The sequence below is a fragment of the Schistocerca americana genome, chromosome 1 (genome assembly GCF_021461395.2).
Source record: "Schistocerca americana isolate TAMUIC-IGC-003095 chromosome 1, iqSchAmer2.1, whole genome shotgun sequence".
Classification (NCBI taxonomy): domain Eukaryota; kingdom Metazoa; phylum Arthropoda; class Insecta; order Orthoptera; family Acrididae; genus Schistocerca; species Schistocerca americana.
The window spans coordinates 843954733-843975901 of record NC_060119.1 but is presented as its reverse complement, the minus strand read 5'-3'; positions in this window follow the sequence as shown (position 1 = coordinate 843975901).

The window sequence follows — 21169 nt, the reverse complement described above, 5'->3', positions numbered from 1 at the left end:
ATTTACTGAACACTCTCTTGCCAGATGACTCCTCAGACACAGCAACCATCAACAGGCTAGCAGTAATGCTTAGCAAGATGAGATTGGAGTGCACTAACAGCTATTTCCTAACTCCGTTTGTTCAGGAAGAAGTAGCAGTAGCGGTAACCAGTATAAAAGTGGCAAAACACTGGGTTCACATGGCATCTTGTTCGTAGGGGGTACAAAAAGTAACATCAGTATGTATGCCAGTTTTAATATATATACTGAGTTGAGGAACTGAGACAAGGCAGGGGATTGGAGGCTTGGAAGTCTGCCCGTGCGGCCATGAAACCATATTTTTAACAGAAGATCTTCCATGTGTAATAATATTACATGGATTTCTCCAGTAAATAAGCTACATCCAGGTGTCAGTTGTTGCGTATGCTGACTTCCATACTCAGTCACAGAAGGGTAATACGTTCGGCACACTTTCCGGCATTTGGAACAGATTAGCTCAGCTGACTGGAATGTCAGCTTTCACGTCCTGTCTCGTGTTTGTTTTTTACTACTGATGTTAATTCTGCCTTTCAAACGCGAAACGGTGATGGAGGACCATACAGTTTCTCTTGTTTAACATGGTATTTACGTCAGCTTTCTACCAGCAGCCTTTGAATTGCGTTTACTGTTGGGTTTGACACGACATTATTTCTCCAAACACATTTCTGTGTGCTGTTCCGGTTCGCTTCAGTAAGGAAGAGCGCATTTGTGTGGGACGATTTTCCGATACTGAACGTTGTCGACAGGCGTGACTGTTTTTCAACCTTGAACACTGTAAACAGATCTTGAAATGATTCTTAGTGCCACCAGTGTTAGTCTAAGTGGATCAGTGTTGGGAGCAACCACTGTACGACTGTGCGCTGCTTTCCTTTCAGCCCAAGATAGACTTGCTGTAACGAGGTATATTAAAACAGAATGACTACAATTAGAACTACTTTTAAAATATACTCTGGCACTGTGTATAGTTCACGTCTTACTGCCTTTCTTTAACAGAGCTTCAGTTTTGTCGTTTTAATCTTAGTTTTTTTCTGCGTTAAGCGCTCCGATGTTTCTCAGTAAAAGAGCTTACATTTAGGCAATCAGTGAGTTCTTTTGAAGCTGAAATTGGGTTGCTTATTCTCTCATTGTCACTAGTCTACAGATAGCCACATTGATTTCGAAGCTTCGACATTTGTTCCATCTGTTGCAGCAGTGATCGCTGCAGTTCTTGTCAAAAATATGTACACAGATCGATGAAATTTTTTCTGATTCCAATGTACGAATATCACGAAACAACACAAATTAATCTTACCCAAAAGATAACGCCTACGTGCCTCTAAAGGAAATACTGAAAATAGGCCATAAATTTTAATTTTAATTATGCACGCCTAGATGTCAGAAAAATATGATCTAGTTCAAAAATGAAAACAAACACAAAAACCTGCTCTAAATCGCCTAAACAGATGAAGTTTTTCAACTTGGACGAATTTTAAACATTGCAGATTATGTTAAGAAACAAATGGTTCAAATGGCTCTGAGCACTATGGGACTTAACCTGCTGTGGTCATCAGTCCCCTAGAACTTAGAACTACTTAAACCTAACTAATCTAAGGACATCACACACATCCATGCCCGAGGCAGGATTAGAAGCTGCGACCGTAGCGGTCGCGCAGTACCAGACTTGTTAAGAAACAAAATAGTGAGTGAATATCTACATGTGAAGTGTAAATAAATAATCTAAAAGCAACTGAAACAGCCCCAAAATTAACTTGGTACCGAAAACGGTTTACCGGAAACAGCCAGGCGGCCAGACGAGTAATGGAAACCCTGGACCCTGGAGAAATCTGGGAAAGAGTGTGTGGTGGAACTGGTCGTTTTAAATCTTCCGTTTCTTAAAAGTGAATGGTTGTCTTTTCCAGGGAAATATGAAGTCATTAATAGAGAACTACGCCATCACTGAAACGCAAAGAATATTCCAAAATTTTGAGGGCGACAGTAAAAGGCCTACATACTTTGAAAGAAGGCAAAACACAGGCTGCAGTTTAGGAAAATCTAGACAGCTGGTTTCGGCTTGGAATAAAATTTATAGACTTTGTGATCATATGAGCAACAAACTCTAACATCTGGTGAGCAAGATGTATGAGACAGGCGAAAGACCCTCAGACTTCAAGAAGAATGTAATGATTCAGATCCCAAAGAAAGTAGGTGTTGACAGATGTGAAAATTACCGAACTATCAGTTTAATAAACCACGGCTGCAAAATATTAACACTAATTCTTTACAGACGAACAGACGAATGGAAAAACTGGTAGAAGCTGACCTCGGGGAAGATCAGTTTGGATTCCGTAGAAATGTTGGAACACGTGAGGCAATACTGACCCTACGACTTATCTTAGAAAATAGATTAAGGAAGCGCAAACCTACGTTTCTAGCATTTGTAGACTTAGAGAAAGCTTTTCACAATGTTGACTGGAATACTCTCTTTCAAATTCTGAAGGTGGCAGGGGTAAAATACAGGGAGCGAAAGGCTATTTACAATTTGTACAGAAACCAGATGGCAGTTATAAGAGTCGAGGGGCATGAAAGGGAAGCAGTGCTTGGGAAGGGAGTGAGACAGGGCTGCAGTCTATCCCCGACGTTATTCAATCTGTATATTGAGCAAGCAGTAATGGAAACAAAAGAAAAATTCGGAGTAGGAATTAAAATCCATGGAGTAGAAATAAAAAGTTTGAGGTTCGCCGATGACACTGTAATTCTGTCAGAGACAGCAAAGGACTTGGAAGAGCAGTTGAACGGAATGGACAGTGTCTTGAAAGGAAGATATTAGATGATCATTATCAAAAGCAAAACAAGGATAATGGAATGTAGTCGAATTAAATCGGGCGATGCTGAGGGAATTAGATTAGGAATTGAGACGCTTAAGGTAGTAAATGAGTTTTGATATTTGGGGGGCAAAATAACTGATGATGGTCGAAGTAGAGAGGATATAAAATGTAGACTGACAATGGTAAGGAAACTGTTTCTGAAGAAGAGAAATTTGTTAACATCGAGTATAGAGTTAAGTGTCAGGGAGTCGTTTCTGATAGTATTTGTATAGAGTGTAGTCATCCATGTATGGAAATGGAACGTGGACGATAAATAGTTTAGACAAGAAGAGAATAGATGCTTTCGAAATGTGGTGCTACAGAAGAATGCTGAAGATTAGATGGGTAGATCAAATAACTAATAAGGTGTTACTGAATAGAATTGGGGAGAAGAGAAATTTGTGGCACAACTTGAGTAGGAGAACGGATCAGTTGGTAGGGCATATTCGGAGGCACCAAGGGATCACCAATTTAATATTGGAGGGCAGCGTGGAGGGTAAAAATCGTAGGGGAAGACCAAGAGATGAATACACTAAACATATTCAGAAGGATGTAGGTTGCAGTAGGTACTGGAAGATGAAGAAATTTGCACAGGATAGAGGAGCATGGAGAGCTGCATCAAACCAGTCTCTGGACTGAAGACCACAACAACAACAACAATGAGCAACAAACCACGTCCAGAAGACAGTCTATAAAGGATCTTCGGAAGACTGCGCGATAAACTGCAGATGATCTGAACAAGCGTTATGGAGTTTCAACAGCAAATCACCACCGAAATAAAGCAGATTTCTGTTAAATTTTGTAGTCTGAATGGAGAACAATTATTCAGATCGATGTCGTACGCCTAATTCAATCCATACCTGCAAGAAGCGCTGTTGTAATAGCAGCAAAACTTCACGTAGCTAAGTATTAGCACTACTTGTCAAAGAAATGTATACTTATTTTGTTTCGTTTCACTGTATTGAAGGTTTACTGTTCACTGTATTGATGGTTTACCACTACAGCACTTAAAAGCTGTGAGTTTCTTACCTTAATTTCCTAACACAAGGTATAGTGTTACTGGATTGATAATTTTGCTGCCTGATATAACGTTTATTGTTTGCTTTTTGTAGGTACAATTGCTTCAACAGTATCGCTAGTACTGTAGATGTAGGAGTTGTCATCAAAACACTTTTAAGTGCCTCTGTGCAATGACACATTCATTCAACGCTTTTATTCAGTGTCAAATCCCTATCTGCTTTAGGAGTCATCTGTCTAATTGTTTGCAATGAACGACACTGGTAATCGGAAATGTATTATGTTAATTTCGAATTTTTTAACGGTAAGAATTTTTTTATGAATATTATACAATGTTACGCTATGACCATTTATGTAATTCTCCTTTCTTCCCTTGACGAGTTCGTGTAATTACTTATTTAAGATTTCTCGGGGACGAGTATACTTGGCAATCAGTGTAAATCTTCCCTCTTCATCAAATTGTAGGTTTTAAAGCTATTGGCAAAAAAATGTCGGTCTCCTGCAGTGTTGCATTATAGAAGATTGCAGCCTGGTTCTTTTTCAACCCTTGGCGGGTATTTTTGTTTTTGTATTTCTTTTCTGTCGTACATTTTATAAGTTATTTCTACTCCAAGTAAACTTAATTTTATGACAACAAGAGTTCTTGGGTCAAAATAATTATGTCTACTGCCTGCAGAATGAAATATGTTACGAAAGAGTCTCTATATCGGATAAATATTTTTCAGCCTGGGGACGTGATAATCAAGCAATAAGAAACACGCGTACTGGAGAACATTTTGCAAAATTTTTGCAATTTAGAGATGTCTCCTCACTTTATACAAAGGAAGTCGTCTTAAGGTTCTTATGGATTAATATCCTCTCGACGATTAGGTAACTGGAGACGACACAGAGCAAGAAGTCGAATAGAGCTAGGCAGCAGAAGGAAATCGGCTGCGTGCATTTTAAAAGTGCCACTTCAGTAAATTGTCTCAATCACTTGGAGAAAACTACGGAAAACGTAAACATGGTGTGTATGGGAGTCCGTCATGTGAACACCGCACCTCTGAAATGCGAATTCAGGGTGATAGCCATTTTTCTAACACTCGCGTACATAGTATGCGGCCGAGTCTCGAAACGAGGACTGTTTGAATACACGCTCTTTCATTGTCCTTCAATTATAGAACAGTTGCTGTTGCAAATATTCTCAAACTGCTCAAGGATTATTAACGCATCTGAATCATACTGTTGGCTACATAAGTGAATAGACTGTTGTGTGAAAACTTCGAACGTGTAGGTCTTCTGTCATGCTGATTTCTGTCATGAAACCATAAGTGACTGGAAAACTTGCCATGAACTGTACTGTAGACGTTTTCGTGCAAGATAATGGTTTATCGATGTAGCCAGAGATAACGGTAAGATACGAATTGTGACCGCAGTTTCTCCTCTGACGAGAATCATAAGTTACTAAAGTAATTTTAAAAAGTCCTTTTTGTTTCGGTTGTATCCATGTTAATTCGTGGAGCCTGAAATCAGAAAATAGATTGCCGTTATATACGATATTATATATTGTTAAGCGTCTTTCATATAATTAAACTTGAACGACTGAAATGAATTTCCTAACTTGGTTCCTTACCCCCAGGAAGACGAAGATTCCACAAGCAAGGCAAATTCGCTTTAATGATTTTGTCCCCAAGTCGTTACTACGGCCCCATTTAAACTCTCTGCTAAGCCGTGAGGATCCGGCGACGGCGCAAGTAGTTCCCTCCAACTTTGTCTGCAAAGCGAGCGAGCTCGTCAAAGCAACTGCGCCGCCCCCTCCGATGTGTTCATTCCCCGCTCGCCTATAAACTGGGCAAGAAAATACTCCTTGTTTCTTCGTGCAGAACTGTGCAGATTTTTCTCTTGAAGCACATGCGCATAACCTAATGTGTAGATCATTAAACAAAATTCTTCGACACAAATTATACGTAAGATTGAAGAGGTTTTTAAGATGACTAAAACTGCTGGAACTCTGCAATTTTCGGGCAAGTGATAGCATATTCTGTTAAAGATGCGAGATAATAGTAATTTCTAACTGTGTCACTTCACATTCGACATCGACATTTACAGAAGTACTCCACAAGCCAAAAAATGCACGTGGCGGAGGATACCCTGTGAAGCTACCAGCCATTTCCTTTCCTGATCCACTCTTAAACGGAGCGAGGGAAGACGACTATTTACATACCTCCGTATGAGTACTAAGTTCGTGTATCATGTCTTCGTGATCATCACGCGCAACGTATGTTGACGGCAGAAGAATCGTTCTACAGTCAAATGCCGGTTCTGTAAGTTTTCTCAGTAGTGTTCTTCGAAATAAACTTCGCCTTCCCTCCAGGATTTCCATTTGAGTTCCCGAAACATCTCTGTAACGTTTGTGTGTTGTTCGAACCTACCGGTAAAAAAAGAAAGGCAGTCAGCCTTTAAATTGCTTCAGTGTCTTCTTTTAATCCGACCTGATACGGAGTACTTAAGAATAGGTCGAATTAGAGTCCTACATGCGGTCTTCTTAACAGACGAACCACACTTTTCTAAAATTCTCCCAATAAACCAAAGTCGACCATTCACCGCCCCTATCACAATCCTTACATGCTCGTTCAATTTCATATCTCTTTGCAACTTCACGCCCAGATTTTTAAACGACGTGACTGTGTTAAGCAGGACATTACTAATGCTGTATCCGAACATCACGGTATTATTATTCAACTCATCTGCATTTACTTACATTTTGCTACTTTTAGCGCTAGCTGCCATTCATCACACCAATTGGAAATTTTGTCTAAGTAATTTTGTATCATCCTACACTCACTCAACTTGGATACCTTACCGTAAATCACAGTGTCATCAGAAAACAACCGCAGATTGCTACCCATCCTGTTCTCAAAATCATTCATACACACAGAGAACAACAGCAGTCTTACCACACTTCCCTGGGCGCTCCTGAGGATACCCTCGTCTCCGATGAATACTCGTAGTCGACAACAACATACTGGATTCTACACTAAAGCGCCAAAGAAACTGGTATAGGCATGCGATTTCAAATATAGAGATATGTAAACACGCAGAATATTGCGCTGCGGCCGGCAATGCCTATATAAGACAACAAGTGTCTGTTGCAGTTGTTACATTGGTTACTGTTGCTACACTGGCAGGTTATCAAGATTTAAGTGAGTTTGAACGTGGTGTTATAATTGCCACACAAGGGATGGGACACAGTATCTCCGAGGCAGCGATGACATGTGGATTTCCCCGTTCGACCATTTCACGAGTGTTCCGTGAATATCAGGAAACCAGTAAAACATCAAATCTCCGACATCGCTGAGGCCGGAAATAGATCATCCAAGAATGGGATCAACGTCGACGGAAGAAAATCGCTCAACGTGCAGAGTGTAACTCTTTCCCAAATTGCTGCATATTTCAACGCTGGGCCATCAACAAGTGCCGGCCGCGGTGGTCTAGTGGTTCTAGGCGCGCTGCCAAGCGCCGCCGCCATCTTGCACGCGCACTAGCGGCGCGGTCATGTGCTCTGGCAAACTCTATGCGCTGCAGGGGGGGCTGCGCCCCCCCCCCCCTGACCCCCCCTGCCAAAAAAAAGTTCCTGGATAACTCGTTCGCCCGGGCTACGCTACAGGTCAATGTGTCACCTCATTCAATTTATTTATGAAAATACAGTGTACAATCTCCAACAAATTTAATGTATTCACAAACTCCTTTTCCTTTACACCAAATAAATACACTTTCATTTACATTAATTTTACATCTCTTACGAGTATACAGGACAAAGGGTGATGGGGACATATATGCTGATTTGCCGAAGTCTTTATTAGCATTTTCAGTAACATGATATGTTTTGTAGGCTATGATGTCTCTGTCGACAAAGCTTTCCAGTCCAGACACGTTTGACACACCTGTACCACCACGTACAATTGCTACTGCTAACCAACCATTACCATGTGAAAATGTGTCATTCAAATCAATGCTGAAATTCAGTCTGCAACCACAAAACACAGACGGTCCATCTAGCAATGCGTGGGCCGCAACAGATTTGATTGTATTCTTCTTCTTGTCAGCGGCGGCTGTTGACATTTCAACGTCTTCTATAGTCTTATATACCGCGGGACTGCTACGCTCGCAGGTTCGAATCCTGCCTCGGGCATGGATGTGTGTGATGTCCTTAGGTTAGTTAGGTTTAAGTAGTTCTAAGTTCTAGGGGACTGATGACCACAGAAGTTAAGTCCCATAGTGCTCAGAGCCATTTGACCCTTTTTGAACCATCAACAAGTGTCAGCGTGCGAACCATCATCGATATGGCCTTTCGGGGCCGAAGGCCCACTCGTATACTCTTGATGACCACACGACACGAAGCTTTACGCCTCGCCTGCTCCCGTCAACACCGACATTGGACTGTTGATGGCTGGAATTCAAATCATATGGAGCGGATGGACCCTGCACGTCAGCGTCTTCACTGACCACCTGCATCCACTAATGTCCATTGTGCATTCCGACGGACTCAGACAATTCCAGCAGGACAATGCGACGCCCCACACGTCCAGAACTGCTGCAGAGTGGCTCCAGGAACATTCTTCTGAATTTAAACAGTTCCGTTGGCCACAAACTCCCCAGACACGAACAGTATTGAGCATTTGTGCGATGCCTTGCCACGTGCTGTTCAGAATAGATCTCCACTCCCTCATATTCTTACGGATTTATTGACATTCCTGCAGGATTCATGGTGTAGTCCCCTCCAGCACTACTTCAGACATTAGTCGAGTCCATGCCACGTCGTGTTGCGGCACTTCTGCGTGGTCGCGGGGGCCCTACACGATATTAGGTAGGTGTACCAGTTTCTTCGGCTCTTCAATGTATAACTTCTAGCCAGTCACATCTTTGAGAACCTGTTCCATAGGACTGTACATCAGTTAACAGCCTGGAGTGGGCCACCGTGTCAATTGGTTTCCGTAAATCTGGAAATATAAATCTAACTTTTGCCCTTCATCCACATTTCGCAATATATCACATGACAAATAGAACCAGCTGAGTTTTGCACGCGCGATGCTTTCTGAAACCATGTTGATTCGTTGGCATAAGCTTCTCGGCCTCTATAAAATTTGTTCTGTTCGAACAGAGAATATGTTCAAGGATTCTGCATCACTCAATGCTAGGAATATTGGCTTGTAATAGTGCGGGTCAGTCCTTTTACCCTTCTTATATACAGGAGTCACTTGAGCTTTTTCCCAGTAGCTTCGGACTTTGCGCTGAGCGACAGATTCGAGATAAATTCAAAGTAAGGTGCCAATGCCGCAGCGCACTGTTTGTAAAACAGAATCGCGGTTCCAACAGGACCTGGTGACTAATTTGCTTTCAGCTGCTTAAGTTGTCTCTCTACTCCATCGGGGAGTCTGTGCGACGGTCATAAGAGGTAAGTTTGGACGATTTTCCAACTTTGACGATTTCTTGAAAACGAAATTTAAAACTTCGTCTTTCGAATTGATATCTTCAGCTGCCACACCAGACCAGTCAACAAGTGACTGGATGGAAGCCTTTGACACACTTAGCGTTTTTACACAGAATCAGAATTCTCTCTGGTTTCGGCCAGATCTTATGCTAAGACATGACGGTGTTAGTTGTTCTAAGCTTGGCCCATAGTCCTTTTCACAGACGCACGAATCTCTTTGCTTGTCGTCATCTCCGCGTTGTGTTTTGAACCGAGATTGCAACAGCCCGTTCTTCCTCAATACTTTCCGAATTTTGTAATTAAGCCATGGTGGGGTTTTCTACTCTTAATCCACATGCTAGTCACATAATTGCTCTACGTCCATCTTACTGGAAGTAAGTGATGTCAATTCACTATCTAAGTGAGACGCCAACAACTGCTCTTTCTGGAAAAAACATTCTCCTAGCCATAGGTTATTTAATGACATCGTGATCGCTAATCCCCGTTTCTATACTGACGTTGTCGAAAAGTTCGGGCCTGTTTGTTGCTACAGGGTCTGAGATATTTCCATTTCGTGTGGGCTGCCGAACAAGCTGCTCAACACAGTTTTTAGGAAGCGCATTCAAAAGTACTTCGCACGACTGTCTGCCCCACAATGAATCCACAGACATTCCAGCCTATACTCGGTAGGTTAAAGTCGTCTCCAACTAAATTTGCACGATCTGGGCATTTACGCACTACCAGTCATAGACACCTATACAGAAAGAGAGCGAATTATTTCAAAATGGTTCAAATGGCTCTGAGCACTATGGGACTTAACTTCTGAGGTCATCAGTCCCCTAGAACTTAGAACTACTTAAACCGAACTAACCTAAGGACATCACACACATCCATGCCCGAGGCAGGATTCGAACCTGCGACCGTAGCGGTCGCGCGGTTCCACACTGTAGCGCCTAGAACCGCTCGGCCACTCCGTCCGGCAGCGAGTTATTTCGTAGCAATTAGCGTCGTAATCCTTTTTATTACAGTTCATAATGTCAATAACATAAATATTCATTTGCATATTAAGTTGTGTCACATTGAGAGGCAATAGGCGCTATACAGGTCGGACTGCCGTATAGTGTGTTACTATTGAAACAAAATGTGGCCATCGCTACGTGCAGTAATGTGCTATGCGTGCATCTATGTTTGTGTGTGTGTGTGTGTGTGTGTGTGTGTGTGTGTGTTGTGCGTGTGTGGATGAGAAGGGGAAAGTGAGAGAGAGATGGGGTGAGAAAGAGAAAGAGAGAGAGAGAGAGAGAGAGAGAGAGAGAGAGAGAGAGAGAGGGAGGAGAGTAAGTTTTAAAGTTTTATCAACACATTCGCATAACTCTGAATAAGATTTCGTCACGATTACTGCTGAATTATGGTCAAACGTAAACTCTTTACTAACAAGTAGCAGTTTTTTTGCCCTGTACTATTCATCACGGGGTAGTTTGATTATCACGTATTCACTGCCTATCTAGTAACTTTGAGATATCACGTCCACTTTCATGCTAATTCACTTCATTCTTCACATTATTTGAGCCTCTGCGCCTGTGCTGATGCAACTCGCGTGTAATAATAACCAGAGTGCGTCGGTTTCGTGGCGGTTCTCAGAATGCCAACATATGAAGCCGCGGACACAGTCAAAGGCTCTCCTTTCGTAAACGAGTTCTTTGTGCCCATTCGCTTTGTATACATTACGCGTTGTTTAACGCAGTTCGTTTATCTTTTCCATCGTCACACTCCCTCAGCCAGGCCAATATACTCGAAAGCAGACATCATCTCGTCACCAAAGGTGCTGATTCGAGCTCTGAAAGGCAGATGTACACCGATCAAAGGAGCAGAGTTCCCGGAATGTTGTTGTACGTTACGGTGTTATTCCTCCAGAGCTAGTTTGCTGTAAAAGGCTTCTGGTTGTCGGACTTGTCCTGGTGACGTATCTTGCTTTGCAATACTTCTTTGTGTTTCTTCTGTTCACTGTGGATCATAAAGTGTTCTTATTTACAGATCCAATATTAATCACACTGTAACCGAATATCGCGTCTATTAGATTTATTTCCTGAGCACTTTCGGACATGAAACAGTTTGATGTCTCTTTTGTTAAAATATTTGTTTTTGGGTGAATACTAATTATTGTTGAGTGCATCCATTGTTATCAGCATGAAATTGAATGATAATTAAATTGCTGGAAATCTAGATATCTGGCAGCTACAAAGAACTTATTCTTTCATTGTGAAACAAATGCCTGAAAAACAAGCATGGCGTTGTGTTTTTAGACCTTAAATTGTGGAGTAACGCCTCTTGTCTTTTTGTTCAGGGTCTCTATGACCTCTCGTGCTACAAATTTCGGAGGTTTGCTGACAGATACGGATTATGTGCATCATATCACTGAAATGTGGAAGTACAGAATATTTTAAACAGTTACAACGGTTTATTAATTGTGAATACAGGCCGTATTTAACATAGTGTGATATCTGTGTATTAGTAGCAAATGTGCTTAGTGTTCCACCTTCTGTTGCGGTCAGTACCATATCTGCAACGCTTGGGTCATGGCACTTCAGTCGTCTGTGCACAGCAATAATTTATTGTTGCTGATTCATCAGGCTACGGGTCTGTTCATAGGGGATGCTACTCATCCCTTACGTCTGTGACAACCTCCAAAAACAAACGGACTGCTTTTTGTACATTCCTTACTGTTACTACAACGTTCTTTTACTATAGTTCGGTTTTGTACACGACGAGAAATATACAGCACCCAATGCTTTAGCGCCACTAGTGCTATAGCCTTTCTACCTCTCTAGTTACAACCGTGTACAATTAGAACCACAATGATATCAACGGGTCCTCCGATCATATTTTCACTCGCAACTTTGGAGCGTGTCAGATCTAAGGCTTCCGCACACAAGAATTCATCTTCAGTTTAGCTTGCATTGCCATTTTTACTGCTTTAACAGCCGTACGCCACGCAACTGCAATTATGTCGGTTCGTGACACCAATTGGCTGAGCGCATGCACCATCTATTTCTGCTGTGTTGCTTAGTACCTGGTTTTAAAGCACCGAAGGCAACGAAAACAGTACAAGGGTAACAGAATCTACACTTAGTTCCTGAGCTACCTCAAACTACCCTCTCGTGAGCCTATAGTTTTTACTAATTGACTACGAGGTCGTTGAATACTTTCGCTCCGATATGATGAGACTGAACGCAATTACAGCTGACGCACATATGCACTCTGAAAAAAAAAAATTAGTCACCCTAGGAGTCGTTAATACCGTGCAACACTGTCTCTATCCTTGACAGTGGCGTCAGTTCGGAGATGAAAGAAGTCTACAAGATTCTTCAGGCGTGCCCCATCTGTCTGAAGTCACTCATTGGAGATTAGATTCCGTAGAGCTACCAAACTGTGGAGATGGTGACTACTATGTTTTACGCGTTGTTCTTCACTACCCTAGACATTGTCCATGGGATTAAGGTCGGGTGATATAACGGGCCAGTCGAGATACGGTACCATACCCGAGTGTTTGTCAAACCAGGAACGTATGAGGGCAGCACCGTCAAGAGGGCGACTGTTATTTGGCAAGATGGGAGTGTCCACAGCGTCCTCATCACGAAGATGTATGACAAAGGGCGACAGTTAGTCTTCGAGAATGTTCAAATAAACAACCTGCTTCACGTTCACGATAACCTGAAAGCGACTATGTAAGGGCTCACTAAGCAAGGACAAGCCCTTAGCGCCAAGAAACAATCAATGTCTTCTCTGCGCGATAGCAATGGAGATACTATCGAAGATAGTGTTGCCAAAGCAGGTTTACCAAACATAGCCTTCCGAAATGCCTTCACAAAAGAAGACGAAGTAAATATTCCAGAATTCGAATCACGAACAGCTGCCAATATGAGTAACGTAGAAGTAAATATCCTCGGAGTAGTGAAGCAACTTAAGTCACTTAATAAAAGCAAGTCCTCTGGTCCAGACCAATTAGGTTCCTTTCGGAGTATGCTGATGCATTAGCTCCATACTTGACAATCATATACAACCATTCGCTCGACGAAAGATCATTACCCAAAGACTGGAAAGTTGCACAGGTCGCACCGATATTCAAGAAAGGTAGTGGGAGTAATACACTAAATTACAGGCCCATATCGCTAATGTCGATATGCAGTAGGATTTTGGAACGTATATTGTGTTCGAACATTATGAATTACCTCGAAGAAAACGGCCTATTGACACACAGTCAACATAGGCTTAGAAAACATCGTTTCTGTTGAAACACAACTATCTCTTTATTCGCATGACGTGTTGAGTGCTATTGAGAAGGCATTTCACACCGATTCCGTATTTCTGGATTTCCGGAAGGCTTTTGACACCGTACCACACAAATAGCTCGTAATGAAATTGCGTACTTATGGAATATCACCCCAGTTACGTGACTGGATTTGTGATTTCCTGTCAGAGAAGTCACAGTTCGTAGTAATCGACGGAAAGTCACCGAGTAAAACAGAAGTGATTTCTGGCGTTCCGCAAGGAAGCGTTATAGGCCATTTGCTGTTCCTTATCTATATAAACGATTTGGGAGACAATCTGAGCAGTCGTCTTCGGTTGTTTCCAGATGACGCTGTCGTTTATCGACTAATAAAGTCATCAGAAGATCAAAACAAACTGCAAAACGATTTAGAAGAAATATCTGAATGGTGCGAAAAGTGGCAGTTGACCCTAAATAACGAAAAATGTGAGGTCATACACATTGGTGCTTAAAGGAACTCGTTAAACTTCGGTTACGCGATAAATAAGTCTAATCTAAAATCCGTAGATTCAACTAAATACCTAGGTATTACAATTACGAACAACTTAAATTGGAAGGAACACACAGAAAATGTTGTGGCGAAAGCTAATCAAAGGCTGCGTTTTATTGGCAGGACGCTTAGAAAATGTAACAGACCTACTAAGGAGACTACCTAAACTACGCTTGTCCGTCCTCTTCTAGAATTTTGCTGCGCGGTGTGGGATCCTTACCAGATAGGACTGACGGAGTACATCGAAAAAGTTCAAAGAAAGGCAGCACGTTTTGTATTATCGCGAAATATGGGAGAGAGCGTCACAGAAATGATACCGGATTTGGGGTGGATATCATTAAAAGAAAGACGTTTTTCGTTGCGACGGAATCTTCTCACGAAATTCCAGTCACCAACTTTCTCTTCCGAATGCGAAAATATTTTGTTCACACCGACCTACATACGGAGGAATGACCACCACGATAAAATAAGGGAAATAAGAGCTGGTACGGAAAGATATAGGTATTCATTCTTTCCGCGCGCTATACGAGATTGGAATAATGGAGAATTGTGAAGGTCGTTCGATGAACCCTCTGCCAGGCACTTAAACGTGATTTGCAGAGTATCCATGTAGATGCAGATGTAGATTTAGATTTACAAGACAAATAACAATAAACATTTTATTGGCAGTAACTTAACACTTCTCTCAAAGCCACGACAACTGTATTTAACAAAGTCGTTGAAGACTTCTTGGAGAAACCGATGAAACTGTTTAGTTAGCAAGACAATCATTGATAAATCTGGAATAGATATTCGTAGTGGAATATTATCGCTGGGAAGCAACACTTATCATTATGTGCCTAGACAGACGACAGTTGGACGGCTGTCCAGAATTCAGTGTCAAAGAGTGGAATCTTAAGGTTGTGGACAGCAGTCCTGGAATTGGTACCCTATGAGACCAAGGTCGCACAACTTACACTACGTGATCAAAAGTATCCGGACACTTCGCTGAAAATGACTTACAAGTTCGTGGCGCCCTCCATCGGTAACGCTGGAATTCAGTATGATGTTGGCCCACCCTTAGCCTTGAAGACAGCTTCCACTCTCGCAGGCATACTTTCAAACACGTGCTAGAAGGTTTCTTGGGAACTGGAGTGTTGCACTGAGCAAAGGTATCGATGTCGGTCGGTGAGGCCTGGCACGACGTTGGCGTTCCAAAACATCCGAAAGGTGTTCTATAGGATTCAGGTCAGGACTCTGTGCAGGCTAGCCCATTACAGGTATGTTATAGTCGTGTAACCAATCCGCCACAGGCTGTGCATTAAGAACAGATGCTCGATCGTGTTGAAAGATGCAATCGCCATCCCCGAATTGTTCTTCAACAGTGCGAAGCAAGAAGATACCTAAAATATCAATGTAGGGCTGTGCTGTGATAGTGCCACGCAAAACAAACAAGGGGTTTAAGAACTCTCCATGAAAAACACGACCACACTACAACACCACCGCCTCCGAATTTTACCGTTGTCACTACACACGCAGGCGAATGACGTTCACAGGGCATTCCCCTTACCCACACCCTGCCATGGGATCGCCACATTGTGTATCGTGATTGATCACATCACACGACGTTTTTCCACTGTTCAATCGTCCAATGTTTAAGCTTCTTACACCAAGCGAAGCGTCCTTTGGCATTCACCGGCGTGACATGTGGCTCATAAGCAGTAACTGGACCATGAAATCCAAGTTTTCTCACCTCCCGCCTAACAGTCATATTACTTGCAGTGGATCCTGAAGCAGTTTGGAATTCCTGTATGATGGTCTGGATAGATGTCTGATATTACACATTACGACCGTCTTCAACTGTCGGCCGTCTCTGTCAATCAACAGACGAGGTCTGCCTGTACGCTTTTGTGCTGTACGTGTCCCTTCACGTTTCCACCTCACTATCACATCGTAAACAGTGGACCTAGGGATCTTCAGGAGTGTGGAAATCTCGTGAACAGACGTATGACACAAGTGACACCCAATCACCTGACCACGTTCGAAGGCCGTGAGTTCCGCGGAGCGCCCCATTCTGCTCTCTCACGATGTCTAAAGACTACTGAGGTCGCTGATATGGAGTACGCGGCAGTAGGTGGCAGCACAATGCACCTCATACGAAAAACGTATGTTTTTGGGAGTGTCCGGATACTTTTGATCACATAGTGTAGCTCTTCGAGGATTGTTGGCAGCTCCTTAATGGTTCTGTTAGCGAACGCGTCCATGGTGTGCGCTGACTGCAGCTGCTTGGCAGTGGCCGTGCGGCGTCTCCTAACTACAGACGCGGCGGAAAGATACAGCCGAACTACTTGCGGTCGCAAGCAGCGCTGCGCTAGCCGCGACTCCTAATGGCGAAGTGGGTGCCGTCCGTCGGCGAAGAGGGTGCGTCTGGTCGTAGTGGCCATTGCGGAGTTTCCCATGATAACAATCCGCTCGTGTCGTCCTTCCTTTGTTTTTGACTTGCGGTGCCAAGCCGCCTATCAGGCCGCACTTCAACCATCCAAATCACTGTTTTGCTGTTCGAGTACAAGTCCCGACATGTGCAGACATGAATGAGTGGACCCAAGTCATGGTACGAAAAATACTCTCTAATGTAACACAGAAAAGAGCGACGCACCACAGAAGAATTATCCGAATGGGACGCGAATTGGTAGATGTAATGTAGACGTACAGACAGAAAAATGCTTACAGTTTTAGAAAAGATGAGTAGTTCAAAAAGATTTCGGGCTTGCAGCCGGTCGTCGTAAACTTCATTGCACGATATTTCGGCTGGACAATTGCCAGCCATCTTCAGGTGAGCCGAACGAGGACTGACGAAGACGTTTTCCGCTCCAGCTTATTTAGTGCGCTGATAGTACTGCCGCGCATGCGTTGCAATTGCGGAGACAGAAGGGCCAAAACCGCCCAGCGGCAGCGCCCTCGCTGGTGGAACTGCAGTACTCAGCTGCCGTCGATATTGGCAGACAAGTGGATGCTGCGTCGTGATAACGCCCAAATGTCACGTGGTCACTTTCATCACGGAATTTTCGTCGTCAAAAGGCATTCCTGTTGTTCTACAGCCTCGCTATGTGCTTGACCTCAGTCCTTTTCCCGAAGCTGAAAGTTGTCTTAAAAGGGTGTTATTTTGGGACTCTGGAGAACATTCAAAAGGATGTGACCGATGTGTTATTGGCACTACTAGGTGAAGCTCTTCAGCACTGCTGCCAAGACTGGAAACAGCAACTCCGCCGATGTATAGTTGCCAAAGGGAACCACTTTGAAGAGGACAATGCTGTTGTTTGGAAAAAAAAAAGAAATGTAAACTTTGGCAGATAAAGAATCAATTTCATTCCTTTTCTCACACACTTTCACCAACGCCGCCATCGTTAAAGATACAGAGCTGCAGCTGAGTTTGGCGTGGAAGATGAGGTCTTGGCATTGCCCACATTGAAGCAACAATTTCACCTTTAATCCGAAGCAATTTAAGAAACTGACCGAGAAAGCAATTAAGAATGGACGGTCTGGGATTTGTATCTATTCTCATCCCGAATGTGAGCCAAGTATCGTAACCACTGCTATTTTGTTTGGTTTGCGAAGGGACTTCCTTCTAAGAGCGCTTACGAACAAAATGTAGCCAACCAGCATCAACACTTCACGCTGTTCCTTCTTTCTACGCCTGCTAGGAATCATTGCGATCGTGCTGAAATTTTTATCTACGCTGCTCCCAAATCACGAGTCTTGTCTCCAATCCATTCCGCTGCCTGCTTGTTTTATTTTTATTTTTCATTTTTTATTGTTTCTATTGCACTTTTGCTGTCAACTTCATGGAGATTTTGCCTACACACGACGAGGAACAGATTCTTGTCGACTGCTCTATCGTGTTTCCAATCTTTATTTGATTTGTTTTCCTATGCAATTCATTGCTTGTGTTAGGCTTGGCCTATAAAGTGAATAACATATCGATCGCCATTCCGAAACTGTGACCCTATCTTGTATAAGTCTGCAACAGTGAATAAAACAGAGCATGAACAAATGCTTAGTTTTAGATGCGGCGGGGAAATCGGTGTTTCATGAGGGTAATAGTCAGCAGGTGGAACGGTTAGTGCTGCTGCTTCCTGCGCGCGCTTGCACCTGAAGATGATAGTCTAGATTTAGCTGTCGTACCTCTGCTTAAAATCACTAAAGGCTTCCATTTTTTTCAACATTACAAATCTTCATTTCACCATATTCTGGGTACACATAAAACTCTGTTACACAACTAATGCGAGGTCGCCGCCTGCAAGAGACCGTGTGTTATTCCACGATATTAGCCGTTTATAATGTCTGGAACCGGCTGGACTTCGCGGCAGTCAGAACGCTCCTTATTTATTCAGATAGATAATTTAAGAGTGGGCAACGGATTAAAAGGGAAGAGACCCTTGTAAATGAATAATGGAGGTCAGCTTAGCGAAATCAATACATATTGTAAGTAGGCTGTTTAGGTTTTCTTATTGTATAAAAATCACTGGCTGCGCTGTGTGCAGTCTGTGGCTAGTTTGCATTGTTGTCTGCCATCGTAGTGTTGGGCAGCGGCAGCTGGATGTGAACAGCGCGTAGCGTTGCGCAGTTGGAGGTGAGCCGCCAGCAGTGGTGGATGTGGGGAGAGAGATGGCGGAGTTTTGTAATTTGTCATGAACTGCTATATATATTATGATGATATTAAGGTAAATACATTGTTTGTTCTCTATTAATATCTTTCATTTGCTAACTATCCCTATCAGTAGTTAGTGCCTTCCATAGTTTGAATCTTTTATTTAACTGGCAGTAGTGGCGCGAGCTGTATTGCAGTAGTGGGAGTAACCAAGATTTTTGTGAGGTAAGCGATTTGTGAAACGCATAGGTTAATGTTAGTCAGGGCCATTTTTTTTGTAGGGATTTTTGAAAGTCAGATTGCGTTGCGCTAAAAAAAATATTGTGTGTCAGTTTAAGCACAGTCGTGTATAATTGTTCAAAAGGGGACGTTTCAATATCATGCGAAGATGATTGATTAGCTACAGATCGATAACAGAGGAGGCCAAAATTAATCCCGTCTTTATTGACCAGAATGCTACACACATGAGGACTGTATCTAAGGAAACTTATACGACACTAGCACTATGATACATGTAGAGTCATTTTAGTTATATGAAACACATATCATCACACTTGTGAATGTTCACAGAGTGAGAAGGTAAATGAAAACACTGCCTAAATGGTTCACTTTCGAATCTACTTTCGATTGTACCACAGGAACATGCTGTGATTGCTGGAATGGCATCAAACACGAGTTAATAGAATGCTGTAGGCGTTGTGATAGGCAGTCACTTCTTCCAGCGAGCGTCGGGCAGTCACCCCGTAACAGAAGAGCAAGAGCTTAGATCGTACATTGAAATGTTTGAAACTACGCTTGAATGACCTTCCTAGCCATGACAAAAATGCTTAAGAACGACCTGATCTCCACTTGTTATGTTGCGAACATATCGCCTGCGTTATGTTATGTTCCGGATGCACAGAGAAACAAGAAATTGATAAAATAGATCGCTTAACGGATTTCAAAGATACTCAAAGCGAAGATAATTAGTCCCAAAAGCAGCAAAGCGATGAGAAAACACACAGAGCGCAGTTAACAACAGTGAGAAACTCTTGAGCAGCACGTGTGCGAGGATCAGAAAGACATCAAGAGTAAATGTGTAATCGCGGGAACAAAATTACTACAGAGGGATAGCGCTCGTCAAAGGAAAAAAAAATGACCAATACAAAATCGAGTAGGCACTTTTGAACTACCAAGAGACTTTGAAGAAGCGCATCTAACACACGTGCAGTCGTGCACCCTCATCATAAAGCAGAAACGTAAAACAGATAGAAACTACCACACGCGACTCAGTCGGAAGTGAAATACGACCCCGAGTGTGGAGCACTCCGTCAGCCCTATCATTACAAAGGACTACCAGTTCACCAAAGGAAACTGTAGTAAGTGCGCAAAGGCTCGCATAGAAAAGAAGTAAAATTCAAAGGCGGATAGCAAAAAAAAAAAAAAAAAAAAAAAAAAGGTGGGCCTTCCGGGACCATCCGACCGCCGTGTCATCCTCAGGGGAGAATGCAGATAGGAGGGGCGTGGGGCCAGCACACCGCTCTCCTGGTCGTTATGATTATGATGGTATTCTTGACCGAAGCCGCTACTATTGGCATCACGAGGCTGAGTGCACCCCGAAAAACGGTAACAGCGCATGGTGGCCTGGATGGTCACCCATCCAAGTGCCGACCACGCCCGACAACGCTTAACTTCGGTGACCTCACGGGAACCGGTGTAACCACTGCGGCAAGGCCGTTGCCTTGGATAGCAAACACAAATAAATAAATAAATAAAAAGTTATCACTGCTCATTATCGCGTTATCACAGTAAAGACATTAAAAAGAAAAGAATCAAAAGACGCCTAACTGAAATTACCTCTTCTCAATTATGATTCAAGTCGACTGGCAGAACAAAGCAGCACTTAGCCTGTGGACCGCTAAAGCCAACGTCCAAAGTTACGAAATTCTGCCTCTCTGCCCTCCCGGCGCTTCTACGAAAGAAAGGGGCGCGAAAACTCTTAACGGTCAAGGGAGGCATGTGACCGGTTGCAACCATAAGCGCATCACAGGAGACAGACATCGCAAATCCGTCAGCCCAGAGAGACTCGTAAAGACAGCGTAAAGATGAACACGAGTTCCTATCCCTCGCGCATGGTGGGACTCTTTAGACTGCTCAAATATTCCCTGTACAAGAGATGCACATAGAAAACCACAGGTGAACCGGTTATTAGGGAGCTAACTACTTGTCGTTGCAATTATTTCTATTATGATTTCATATTATTTCGTCCATCTGTAATTATAGTGTCGAAAATTAACATGAAAGGAAACGAGGCAGCCAGAAAACTGGCGGACGCGTTTCACGTTAGGAAAGCATCAACAGCCACAAAGCACTACCAAAATTAAGCTCAAGAATTAAACAGAATACAGCAAACCAACAAGAG